The 12519-nt window shown below is 37.6% G+C and overlaps 1 long non-coding RNA gene across 2 annotated transcripts; it reads right to left on the bottom strand.

Moving 5' to 3' along the window:
- Nucleotides 1-200: 200 nt before the first annotated feature.
- Nucleotides 201-2104, bottom strand: LOC131635818 (uncharacterized). 2 transcript variants are annotated; one of them, XR_009293880.1, is made up of 4 exons: nucleotides 1838-2102; nucleotides 1447-1750; nucleotides 1099-1363; nucleotides 202-947 (listed from the first exon to the last, which is right to left on the bottom strand). It is a non-coding gene; the product is annotated as an uncharacterized LOC131635818 (long non-coding RNA). The 2 variants fall into 2 exon arrangements; XR_009293879.1 differs by having other exon boundaries at nucleotides 201-947; nucleotides 1099-1750; nucleotides 1838-2104.
- Between the last annotated feature and the right edge of the window lie 10415 nt (nucleotides 2105-12519).

Below are 12519 nucleotides of genomic sequence, written 5' to 3'. Positions count from 1 at the left end.
CAGAGCAGGCAGCCTGCCTGTTTACATCTGCGTGAGATCCAGGGACAACAAAATTCGGGTACTATGTGTTGCACCCCAAAATTTGCCCTCTTCACTGTGCTATAAGTTATGGTAGACGTTTATTTCGTCGGCCAAAAATCAAGAAAAAATAATAAAGAGTTCCATTTGTACGTGGTGTCTACAATCGTTGATTCGACTGAGATTCATTGGATTTCATGTCAAGATGTTCTTATGTGCTTCAATTCTTATCTTCTTCAAGAATTCCTCAAGGCATTATTGTTATATCGAATTGAAGTAAAGTGCATGCCATGACATAAAAGATGAATTTGTTGATTCATTTTGATCAAAGAAGCTTAGTTCTCATCTTTATTACTTGTTGCTTACAATGCAAGTTATTTGTCAATCATTTGAGAATTAGGATGCACCTTGAGGTATTCATTCAGATTCTAGAGTGGATCAAAGCTGTTAAAGTTGTTTGAGGTCTATAAATGTTGAAAGCAAAATGTGTGGGGATCTCCTATGACATATTCAAGACATGATTCAAGATTTGAGTTAATTCATCATTAATCCTCATTCAAAATTCCAAATTCAAGTGTTCAAGATTGGATCAATATAAAATAGTTACAATTCTACGTTCACAAAATCCATTTTTACCATTACATGTTCAAGAATCCAAAGTTCATACAAAGTTTGTTTACAAAAATTACACAAAACAGTTTGTACAAATTGTATCAGAATGTCCAGAATTCAATTTCCACCTTAACATTTTACCAGCAAATAAGACTCTACAAATTAAAACATGCTTCCAAAGCAATTCTCCAACTTAAACTATCGGCCCTGCAACATAACTGAAATCAACAGCTCAAAAAATGATAAACAGCTCCACGCCTGTCCATTTTTTTGACAATTCTAACCGAACCGGGTCGCATCTCCAAGCTAAACCAGGCCTGCAACAAAGGGGAAAATGGATTCAGCTCAATCAAGATCCTATGAAAAAGGTTGCAGAACCAAGAAAACAAAAAAAGAGGGAGAAAATTCATAACAGAAAAAGAAAATCTAGCGGAAAATTCAGGGAAAGAGAGGAGTAACAGAAAAGACCTCTAACTGAATCGGTAACAAACTTCTCTCGATGGATCAATCTTCACCTTCTTCATCTTCATTGAGACACCTCTGAAATCTTCCATAACCTTCAATCTTCACCTCCAAACCTTCACCTCTTCATCACCGCACCACTACCATGACTCTTCAATCTTCAATCTCTCATTCTCACAAAAACTCCATTCATTCTTCAATCAACCGAACAATCTTCATGTTTCTCTCAAAATTCATCAATAATCTTCAACAATCTTCAATCTCATTCTCTCTGCAATTTCATACACAGAAATCATTCAGAAAATCAATCACTCATAACAGAATTGGAGAGGAGGTAACAGAAACGTGACAAACCTTCAACCTCTCTCCATTCTTCCTCCATCGATTCTCCTTCAATTCAATCTTCAATCAGTTCATAGTTGAATCCGTAACAAAGAATCAAACACCAATCTTCATCCTCACGCTTCATTCAACAACATCACGCAAATACAACAATCTGAAAACACAAAAATTCGAGAGAATCTTCGATCAACAATCTTCAGAATTCATCATCGGTAAAACTCTCCACAAATCCGCAACAACATATGCAATCTCCTTCAACATCTCTTTGCTGTAATTTCAATTTTCTCCACAACGCACATCAAGTAATCATCACCATCTGCAATAGCAACAATATCACGATTCAGAAACGAAAAAAATGAGAGAAGGAGATCGAGCGACAGAATCGGAGAGGGAGAGGGAGGACCTTCCGCCGTCGCACGTGGAGAAGAAAATAGAAACAAGCTAGGATCGATTTGATACGACGGCATGAATCGGAACGGTGTACCACTGCTGTCGATGAGGAATCAGAAAAGTTTGAGGGAGAGACCTCCGGCCACCGTTCTTGTCTACAAGAGAAAGAGGAAGCTTCGTTCACCTCAATGACTCAGCATGTAACCCTAAATCCCTTTGTCATTTCTTTTACTAATTGTGAATTAATTTGGTTCTTAATTTGAATTAAGTGGATAATGACATGATTAATTGGTACAAGTCTGAATAATTAGTGTGATTAACAAAAAAAAATTGAGATTAAAATCCGAATGAATTGAGAAATTGGATTGACAAATTTGTTGAACCTTGGGCCTGAACCGAAACTGCCATTGTACACCCTCCATAAGCCCAATCACCACCATTTTTTTATGCTAAAGAAAATTCTGAACAAAAACTCATTTTGGACCAATGCTGTTTGGGCCCTGCGCCCTATGGCTGGCAGCACCACCAATTTCTACTCTGAACCCCCCCTGTGCACATGTTTGTTTGTATTAGAATTAGTTTTTTTACTAGTATTGAACTTCTTTTATTTTTAGCATAATAAATCATTGGAGTTGTGTTAGTTTTTAGACGGTAAAAAGATCAAAAACATGTAATATTTTGCTTGTTAGAATTTAAATGTTTTGTTATATAGTTTAGTTTTTATCGTTTTTTACTCGATTTTACCGTTTCGTTGTACCTTTTGACTTGTAAATATTTTCTTTGGTTTCCATAATACTTGTGTACATATTTGACTAACACTTGAGTGCTATTTTTGGTTGATATCTTACTTTCGTTCGATTTATGTTTAAAAAGTGTGTTAATGTCAAATTTCTCATTTGGTTATCCTTTTTCGGTGTAAAGCACCAACGCAATTCCGATTGCGATGTTTGTTATCTCTAACTTGTGTGCTAGTGTGCAAGGCTTTTGGATAGTCACCGATAGGCGCTTATTACTTGAGTGTTCCGCTTGATTTGCGGGACACAATTTCATTCACTCATGTCGTGTTCTCATCTTGGAGACACGTTTCTATTACTTTATGTCTGCTTGTTTGGTTTGCTTGTTCCTCTTGCAGGTGTATTGTGATTGTGCTCGACGCGCATGTCGACCTTTGTGTGCTTTCATGGCTAATCGGTGTGCTGACTATTTGCTTTTGCTTTGCTAGCTCGTTCGCGGGATTCTTAGTTTCTTCGCTTTGCTTCGTTGTAGTTTACGGATCATCATCCATTTGGTATTTATCCCGTTTCATTTTACTTTTCTCGCACTTTATCGCTTTTCTCGCATCATCCTTTAACATGAGAAGTAGGACCTAGACATGCATCTGGCCAAGCCCTCGAAAGAGGCTCTGTTTTTATTGGTGTGTTTATATTTGTGCTTTGCGGCAGGGAGTCACGGTGTAATAAGTCCTATATGGCACTCCGTTAAGTCCTCTTGGAAGGCACGCGGAAAGGGTTAGCAATCAACCCCCGCCTAGTCTCATCGAGTCTGTTCAGTATGCGCACGCTTCACGTTGCTCGCTTCTGAACCTGCACAAGATCTTGTTATCGAGTATGTCAGGAAAAGGGTTCATGTAGCCAGACCCCCGCCTTTCCTATAGCTCGCGTCGCTCGACGTTGATGCTCGGTGTACGCACGCACCATTTTCCTTTCAGATCCGTGACGGCTTGGTTGCTGAGAGGGACTCGCTCCTCTTGTCTATGGCCCGATCATTTTCGCGAGGTCTAATGCTTGGTTGACTTGGGTTGAGCTGCTCCCCTTGGCTATGGCGGGACCGCCTTTCTACCATTCGGCCAGTGCCGTTGGTTTGTTTGCTTTACGAGCGGAGCTCGTTTGTGTGATATTATTGTTTGCTTTCCCTTCTTCCTCGTAGGATATTAGTTTAGACTTGTACCCTTTGTATGATAACATTAGGTAGCAAGCTTTCCCCCTTAGCTTAGGTTCTTCCTCATGCATTCTTTAAAACACAAACCACACTCTTTGATCTTTCTTTTCTTAAGAACTTGTTATTTCCGCTCCATTCCCAAGCATAAGTCTCCAAAGGTCGAGCAGCGGAGTGTGAATGTGACTCGTTCACCTAAAAAACACAAAACAAACAGAAATTAGTTAGCCGAGCTATGGTAGCTCTGATTCTGCAAAATAGATACGTAGGCAGCGGGGTAGGGCCCGTGCGAGCATAACTCTTTCTTTTCCCTACATTTTGCATTCATTTTAGTCCAGGTTAGCGCAGTTTGCTTACACACCCATAGATTTAGACACAGGCGTGGATACCATCGAGTACGATGGGCGCGAGGGGTGCTAGTACCTTCCCCTCGCGTAACCGACTCCCTTACCTTTTTTCTCTGGTCGTGAGACTGTTGTTTTGTTTTGTGGTTTGCTGGCATTCCCTTCCTTTTCAGGATAAATATGTTAGTGGCGACTCTGTTAATTTTCGCGGTAGCGACACTATGGAGAAGGAATTGTTAGTGTTTAGGAATAAAGCACCCATCCTGGATGGCTCTAACTATGACTACTGGAAACCTCGTACGGTAGCTGTCATAAAATTCGTGGACAGCAAGGCCTAAAGAGATATGGAAAGCGGATGGAAACATCCTGAGAAGGTTATGGAAGATGGAACCAATGTCCTAATTCCTAAAGCACAATGGAACAAAACTGAATAAAAGCTAGCTTTGGGAAATTCCAAGGCCCTAAATGCCTTGTTCAATGGAATTGACAAGAACATATTCAGGCTTGTGCAACACTGTGAACTATCTAAAGAGGTTTGGGATATTCTCAAAACATCTCATGAAGGCACATCCAAAGTAAAGATGACTAAACTTCAAATGCTTACCACTAAGTTTGAAAATCTCAAGATGAAAAAGGATGAAACCATTTATGAATTTTACATGAATGTCCTTGAGATTGCAAATAACTCAAGAGCCTTAGGAGAAAAAATGTCCGAAGAAAAACTGGTAAGAAAGATCCTCAGATCACTGCCTAAGAGATTTGATATGAAGTTAAGTGCCATAGAAGAAGCCCAAGACATCAGCAACATGAAGCTGGATGAACTCATTGGTTCTGTACAAACCTTTGAGTTAAGTATTTGTGAGTCTGTTGAAAAGAAGAACAAAAGCATAGATTTTGTTTCCAACACAGAAGATAATTAAAGAGAAAGCAATGGTGAAAGTGATGAAAATTTATCAGAAGCCATAGCCATGCTTGGAAAACAATTAAACAGATTTATTAAAAGGGTTGATCAAAAGTCCAGATCCAATGTCAAGAACACTTCCAATGACATCAGCAAGACCTATGATCCAAGCAGAAGATTCAAAGCTAAGGATAAGCCCAATCAAGGAAAAGGGGCTCAGTGTCATGGATGTGAAGGATATGGACACATTAGAGCTGAATGTTGTCATACCCCAAATTTGTCCTACCCTTAACTTCTAACTGGCTTAGGCTTATGCATTTCATAGTCTCATCTGCATACCTTCCACTAGGTCATCTGACATAACATGCATCATTAACCAATAATTTGAGACAGGGGATCAGAGGTCTTCTAGTGGATTAGGGTTCTATTGGTTTGAGGCTCCTACTTGAAATAATCTTGATTCACCTGGTTGTTCATTGAGCACCGGGATCATGGAATTAGGGTTTGATTCATGGATTTTTATTCATCAAATTACAAGGTTCGCCAGCAAAGGGTAATCGGATCATATGTTAAGGTGTCCTTCTGTGCTCCAATCCTTGTCTTCATCAAAAAGGTTCCTAAAGCATTATGGTTATATGAAGGGCATCAACTGAGGAAAGACGTTGTCATGGTGCAAAATATGGAGTTGTGAGTTCATTATTATTGAGGTGTTTGGTTGTTGTTTCGACACAAGTGCATATTGAAAATCGAATTGAAATTGGATTCATTACTGTGAAATATTCATCGAGTTCTTAATGTACAAGTCTGATTGGATTAAGATGATAATTTCTTGGAACTCGGGTTACAAAAAGGAGACAAAAGTTTATCATGATTCAAAATTATAAGACATGAACGCAAGGCTTCCAAATTCAAAGCATTCAATCCATCCAATCTCAAAAATCCAAAATTCAAGAATTCAAATTTAAAAGATGGAGGGAAATGTTCATTACTTGGTACCATAATTACAAGTCAATACCAAACTTCAAATTTCGTTTGATCCGTACAAGAGATTACAACAAAAGGTGAAGCTTCATTCAAAGTTCAAGTATAAGTAAAAGAATTCCAACTCAAATTCCTTGCGTTTCAAGTCAAAGTTACAATCCATTACAATGAGTCAAAGGGTATAAAAGAAATTCAGCATATTGAAAATTACACAAGTCTCCTAAGCCTATTTCTAAAAAACCCTCCATAAGCCACTTCCATCTACTCCATGTTATTTCCAAAGGTATGCCAAGCTGCTCAGTTCACTTCACATCCTGCATAAACCAGTAGACAAATTGGTTAAACCCCAAGCATTTTGTACATAAACCAAAACCAATCCACACAATTCAAATAACCCTCTGCATCAAATAGAAATTCAAACCATTTCAAAACCATATTCGAGTCAACCATCATCACAAACATTCAAAAGCCTATTCTAAAACACACAAATCAGAACATGATCACACAAAGGCACCATTGTCACCTATATATATATATATATATATATATATATATATATATATATATATATATATATATATATATATATATATATATATATATATATATATATATATATATTAACAGTCTCATTCCTAACCTGCATATAACAACAGAGGCAAAAATCAAGAAAAACACGCAGTATAAACAAAGCAGCCCCGCGGCCGTACCAACAACCATTGCATACACTCAATCCTACATCTATTCAAAAGTAAACAATTCCAATTCAGCACCTCTATTCAAGTTCAAAGCACCTCTATTCGTAACAGCATCTCTATTCATAACAGCACCTCTATTTGACATTTATTTGCGTTTCGAATAACAATCCGGAGTTTCTAACAAGTAACTGCTAAGGCTGCTATTCAAACAAAAAGGAAAGAAATATCATTCAACCATACCCACCTTCATATTCTCGGCAGTGACAGCCCAGCCATTCAAATGCCACAATTCCAACAAAATTCTTCATTATTAAGCTTAGCCATGCCTTCATTCATCCCCAAGAGTCCATACACTAATCCAAACAGCCCTGCAGCATTCTGAAACAATAAACCAAAACTCAGCATAACGGAACAAAAAGATTCAGCATAACATTTAGAAGAAAAAAGAGAAAACCAAAATCAACTTGCAGCTAACAGGAAATATTAGAAGAAAGTCGGCATAGCAGAATCGGTAACAAACTTCTTCAACACACCAAAACTCATAACAGAAGGGAGGACAAACTCAACAGAATTCCCAAACAGAAAAAAACATAACCAATATCCAACCTCCATAACTAACAGTCCAACTACTTCTCAACCTCCTAACCGATTCTGTAACTGTCACAACATCCCAAACCTATAACTAACTTTCCTAACAGCATATAACAGATTCTGAAGTCTAGTAACTAACTCAATCTCTACCTTCCATTCTCTAACCGAATTCACTCAATCCTAGGGCTGAGATTCTACCTCTCATTTAACTGAATCCTTCACCAATCCTATATAAATCACCTTCCCTCCATAATTCAAACCTTCATACTCATTCTCCACCATTACACGCACACATTCATCATCACTTCATCTTCACCCTTCCCTCTCCATTCTCCTTATCTTCAACCTCTCACCATAATCATCACTCATTCAATCCCCTTCTTCTTCCTCTCATCTCAGTTCTCCGCAACTTCACCCTCACCCTACCTTCACTCAAAGCTCGCCAAACCACCATTGTTGTTGGAGTTCCAATCTCTGAAACTCCAAACAACCGAGCTCAGCCACCACCTCCTTCCATCACTAATTCTCAATACTTTGAATCCACACAACTCCCGCTAACAACAACATTCACGCAGAAAGGAAGAAGAAAGAGAAGAAGCGTTAAACGCGAGATCAAGAGAGAGTTCAAGAAGTTACCTGAAGAACTACGTCGTCGCAATCGCGTTTATTTCTCCGATAGCTCATCGGAATCTCCCCTCCGGTGTACTCATTCTTCAATCTCCGTTTGCAAATTCAGGTTGATCGAAGAAAGAAGAGGTCGTCGGAGCACGGAAACGGTCCACCGCCGGGAGACATTGAAAGAGAATAGAGTGAGAGATTTGTTGGATTCTGGATTTCTCGTCGTCGCGTTCGTAATCGAAGGTCTTCGGAATTGTCTCCGATTGGTTGAGTTGAGAAGGAGACTTGAGGTCAGAGAAAATGAGAATTGAGCGTGTAAGACGGAGAGCTTGAGACGGAGAGCTTAAGACGGAGAGCTTGAGGCGGAGAAGAGGGAGTTTCGACGCCGCCGCTGAGCTCATCGTGCAAGAGAGGGAGATTCGTTCAAAGAAGGTGAACCGTCACCTTTAATTTTACCCTAATTTCCCAATCTCATGTTCTTTTCTTTATTTTATTTATTGTCATTTTCTTTTCATAATAAATCTGGAAATAAATTTGATGGAACAATTTCTCACGGGCCTAATGAAGCCACTATTCACACCCCCTTTTAAGGCCCGGTCCATGTTTTCTGATTAAGACTTGCCAAAAACCTGAGACAATAATCAATATTGGGCCGAATTTGCTACTGCACCCCCTTTGGCCCATGCCGGTATTTTCCTCTTGACCAAAAATCTGAAAATAAAAACTATGTTGGGCCTGTTTCCTTTGGGCTCAGCGCCTCAATTTCTCTCAGCACCACTGATTTCGCTAGTAAAACCCCCCTGACTACACGTTTTCTTGTTAGAATCTAGACATCATCATAATTTTTGGTTATTAAATTTCTTTTTGATAAAAAGCATAAAATCATAATTTTCTCATTAGGTTTTTAGATAATAATAACATTTAGAATCATAATTTTTGTTTGATTTTTAGGAGATAAAAAATGACATAAAAACCTCATAAAAAAATACTAGTTTAGGCTTAGGCATTTAGGTTTTTTAGTATAATTTTGGCTTGAATTAGAATTCCCTTAACACATAAAAAACCCATAATAATAGTAGTATTTTTAGACTAATTTTGATACTAAGACTTGAATTGCTTTTATTCTTTTGTATCATTTCCGTGTTATTTTTGTATGATTTTTGTTGCTTGATTAGCCATATTTTGGGCCACATTTTATGCCTATGTTGTCAATATCATTTTAATGCTCCTCTTAGAATATATCCGATTACCATGTTAACATTAGACTTAGAATAACAATAACTCTAGATTAGAAAATAGGCTTAGTTCCCTTTCTCATTCTTTTTTCTTTTCAACTTTTAAAATACTTAATAAATATCGATGAAGATCATACCGTTACTGTCATACCCCAAAATTTGCCCACCAGATTTTTAAACTCAAGCTCATGTGAATGCCAGAAGCTCGAGACTCAACTGACTGCACACTCTCCTAAAACAACAACCCTCAAACCAGGGTTTTGATTCTCCCAAAGTAAAGACAACTTCTGATACCTCAAGTGGACTTCATGACCTATCATATGCATCACAATATCCTCATGACAAGTTTTAAGCTCTGATTCCTCAGAATGTTCAGTCAACTGCTCAAACGATCAATAATCGACTATTTAAACTAGAAGTCAAACTATGGTCAAAGCAAAGTCAAAACTTCTGATTTTTTTGTCAACATCCTCATTATGAAGTGTCATTCACCATTCGATCAAGAATTGATCATGGTTCATCAAGGAGATTTAATCTCAAGGCCACAAATTTATAGTGATTAGTTGATTTTATATTGAATTTTTATAATATAAATCAAGTAATTAAGATAATAATCAAATAGTTGAATGGGAGAGATATCTAACCAAATTCAAGCACCTCTAGGCCCAATCATATGTTTCATTTTTATTTATTTTATTTATTTTGGATTTAATTAATTTAAATTCAATCTTAATTGAAATAAATATCAATAACATTGGACTAAAGCTTATTTTGTGACAAAATAGTTAGAAAATATGCAGAATATTTGATTGACAATGCATGGCAAAAGAATTGGAGAAAATTTTGGCAAGATTTGTTTCAAATTTGGCAACTTTCAATCAAATTCCAAATAAAAGATTTCATAGACATTTGGATCAAATCTCTTGCCCTAATTGGTTTTACTATAAAACCAGAATGCAGTATAATGACAAAGAGGAGAGGGATAAGGATTCAAACTAAAAAAAAAGCTCTAACAGAACTTCACAATTTCTGAAAACCGGGCATGTTCGGATCCATAACTACAGCCATCTTCAACCTTTTCTAAGGATCAAACAGGCAATTCTGATACTCCCTGAAGCTAATACACTCCTCGCAAACGTCCAAGGCATCAAGAATCATCTTCACCACGTTCACGGTTTGCATATTCGCTTTAACCTTCGATTTTGTTCCTAGATGCATCATAAACATGCTTTCGACACATATTCATGGTCGTGAGTATCCATACAATGGTTCTGGATTGTTTAATTTGCGCCTAAATGCAGGAAACACGATCCTCCATAGCTAGGGTTTTGGAGTTTCAATTTGGGGAAATTTAGTTGTAGCCGATTTCAGACTAAATTGAATGTCCTATCGGACTCGTGAGGTTGCGTACATATGATCTGGACCATTTGTTTGCCGTGATTGGTGTTGTTTTGCAGGTTTTGGGTTCGAAGGGCTATGGCCACCCGCAAGAACTGTTGCCAAAGATGCTACTGTGTTGTTAAAACGTTCGCGAGGAAGATGAAGTCCCCAGGGCGCGCAGCTTTTGTTTCAAATTTTCATTAGTTTCTTTTATATATTATATAATTTGTTGGCCTTGTTTGCAGCGAACGAAAAATGGCGTAGTGGATGAGAGACGTGTCCAAAGGTCTTCAGGCGAGAGAACGCAGGATCGATCCCTGTCTCCGCCATAATATTTTGTTAACAATATTTTCTTCTTGATCCAACGCAGCTTGCCTACTCACACATACCATATGTCCTCACGCTACCAGCCTTTAGATCAAGGCTAAACAAGATCCAACGCGCCAGAGACTGCTGGCCTACCATGGTCCTTCAAAATCATACACACAGGATCCAAAGCTGAGTCCTAATTTCTATGTTATTTTATTTTATTTTGTTTATTTGTTTAATTATATAAATGTTTTTTTATTTATTTCTTTTTCTCCTTTATTATTTTAATTATTTATTAAATTTATATTTTCTTAATGATTTATCACTTATTTTATTTATTGTCTTATTTTATCGAAAGTTCGATCATTTACATTTTTTATTAATAATTGTTGTTTCTCATTAAAATTCAATATTATTTTCAAGTAAGTTTCTATTAACTAAATAATTAGGATTACATCCAATAATTATTTTGATTCAAACTCCCGATTTTTTCTCTGTTAGCCTGGGTATTATTTTAATTTGATTTTTATTTTATTAACAATGGCTAACTTGTGCACAAATAAGGGTTTACGAGGATCGTACCTACACTGAAAAATATTTCTTTGCGTATTCTTTTCAGGGTAATCTTCAAATACATCCCGACTATGCGCCACGACAAGCCAAAAGCTAAGTCCTATTTCGTATCTATTTTAAATAATCATTTTATTTCATTATGTTTTTTATCAAATTAGGGTTAAATTTAATTGCCATTGAATTAGCCATACATTCACCGCTTGCTTCTTCTGTCAATTCACAGATGGTCAGAGTCAATGCTTCATACACGAGGCAAGTCTTTGCCCATCAACCTTCCAATCGAAGCTAAGTGTTTTTACCCTTTTCTCGTACTTTTGCTTTTGTTGATTAGGGTTAACCTTGTTTATGGCCGAACTGATAATGCACTCACCCTATTTTGCTTTCTATTTTTTCCACTTTTTCAGAGTTTGCCAATTGCCAAAGCTTCGAATATCGGTAACCCTAAACCCTGATTTAAATTATTACTTATGTCAAACCCTATTAAGGGATCCGCTGGTTACAATTTCCCTCCCCCATATTACTGCTTCTTGCCTTATATTATCTGCGTGGTTAGTAAAATAGGGAGTGACAACCTTTGAATTGAACATAGAATCACTAAACTTACAAGATAATATATTTGAATATAATCACGTGATTGGTGCACACACGCACACTTTTGGGTAACCCTCTCTGTTGCCTGTTGCCTTGTTGCCTGTTGCCTTTGTGTTTTTGCAGAATAAGCCACGTCCCTCGAATTCGAGGATACCTCAGCCATGTTGCCTCGATAAAAAGGTCACGACCCTAATGATGCTGCCTTCGATACACAAATGACCTCGACCCTCGGATGTTGCCTACGAAAAAAGGCTGAGGTATCTTCTGGCTGCCTACGAAAATGGCTTATTCTGATCCTTGCCTTAGACTACCTGCCCTTCTATGGCATGGGACAGTCTTATGGCAAAGGATGCTTCGATGACCCTTCAACCTCCAAACGAAAGGCTTCCTGCCCTCTTATGGCAAGGATAGACCCTTTCATTCTGAAAGGCAAAAAGAGACCTATCATCTGAGTTTAAGGTAATTGCCCCTAATTGCCTTGCAATGCTCAAACCTTTTTATTATATTCTTTCTCATAATTTTTCAAAAGGGCAACGCTT

This window comes from Vicia villosa, unplaced genomic scaffold (assembly GCF_029867415.1).
Source record: "Vicia villosa cultivar HV-30 ecotype Madison, WI unplaced genomic scaffold, Vvil1.0 ctg.001555F_1_1, whole genome shotgun sequence".
NCBI classification, from domain to species: Eukaryota; Viridiplantae; Streptophyta; class Magnoliopsida; order Fabales; family Fabaceae; genus Vicia; species Vicia villosa.
The sequence above is the reverse complement of the archived record's forward strand: the minus strand, read 5'-3'. Positions and strand labels throughout refer to the sequence as shown.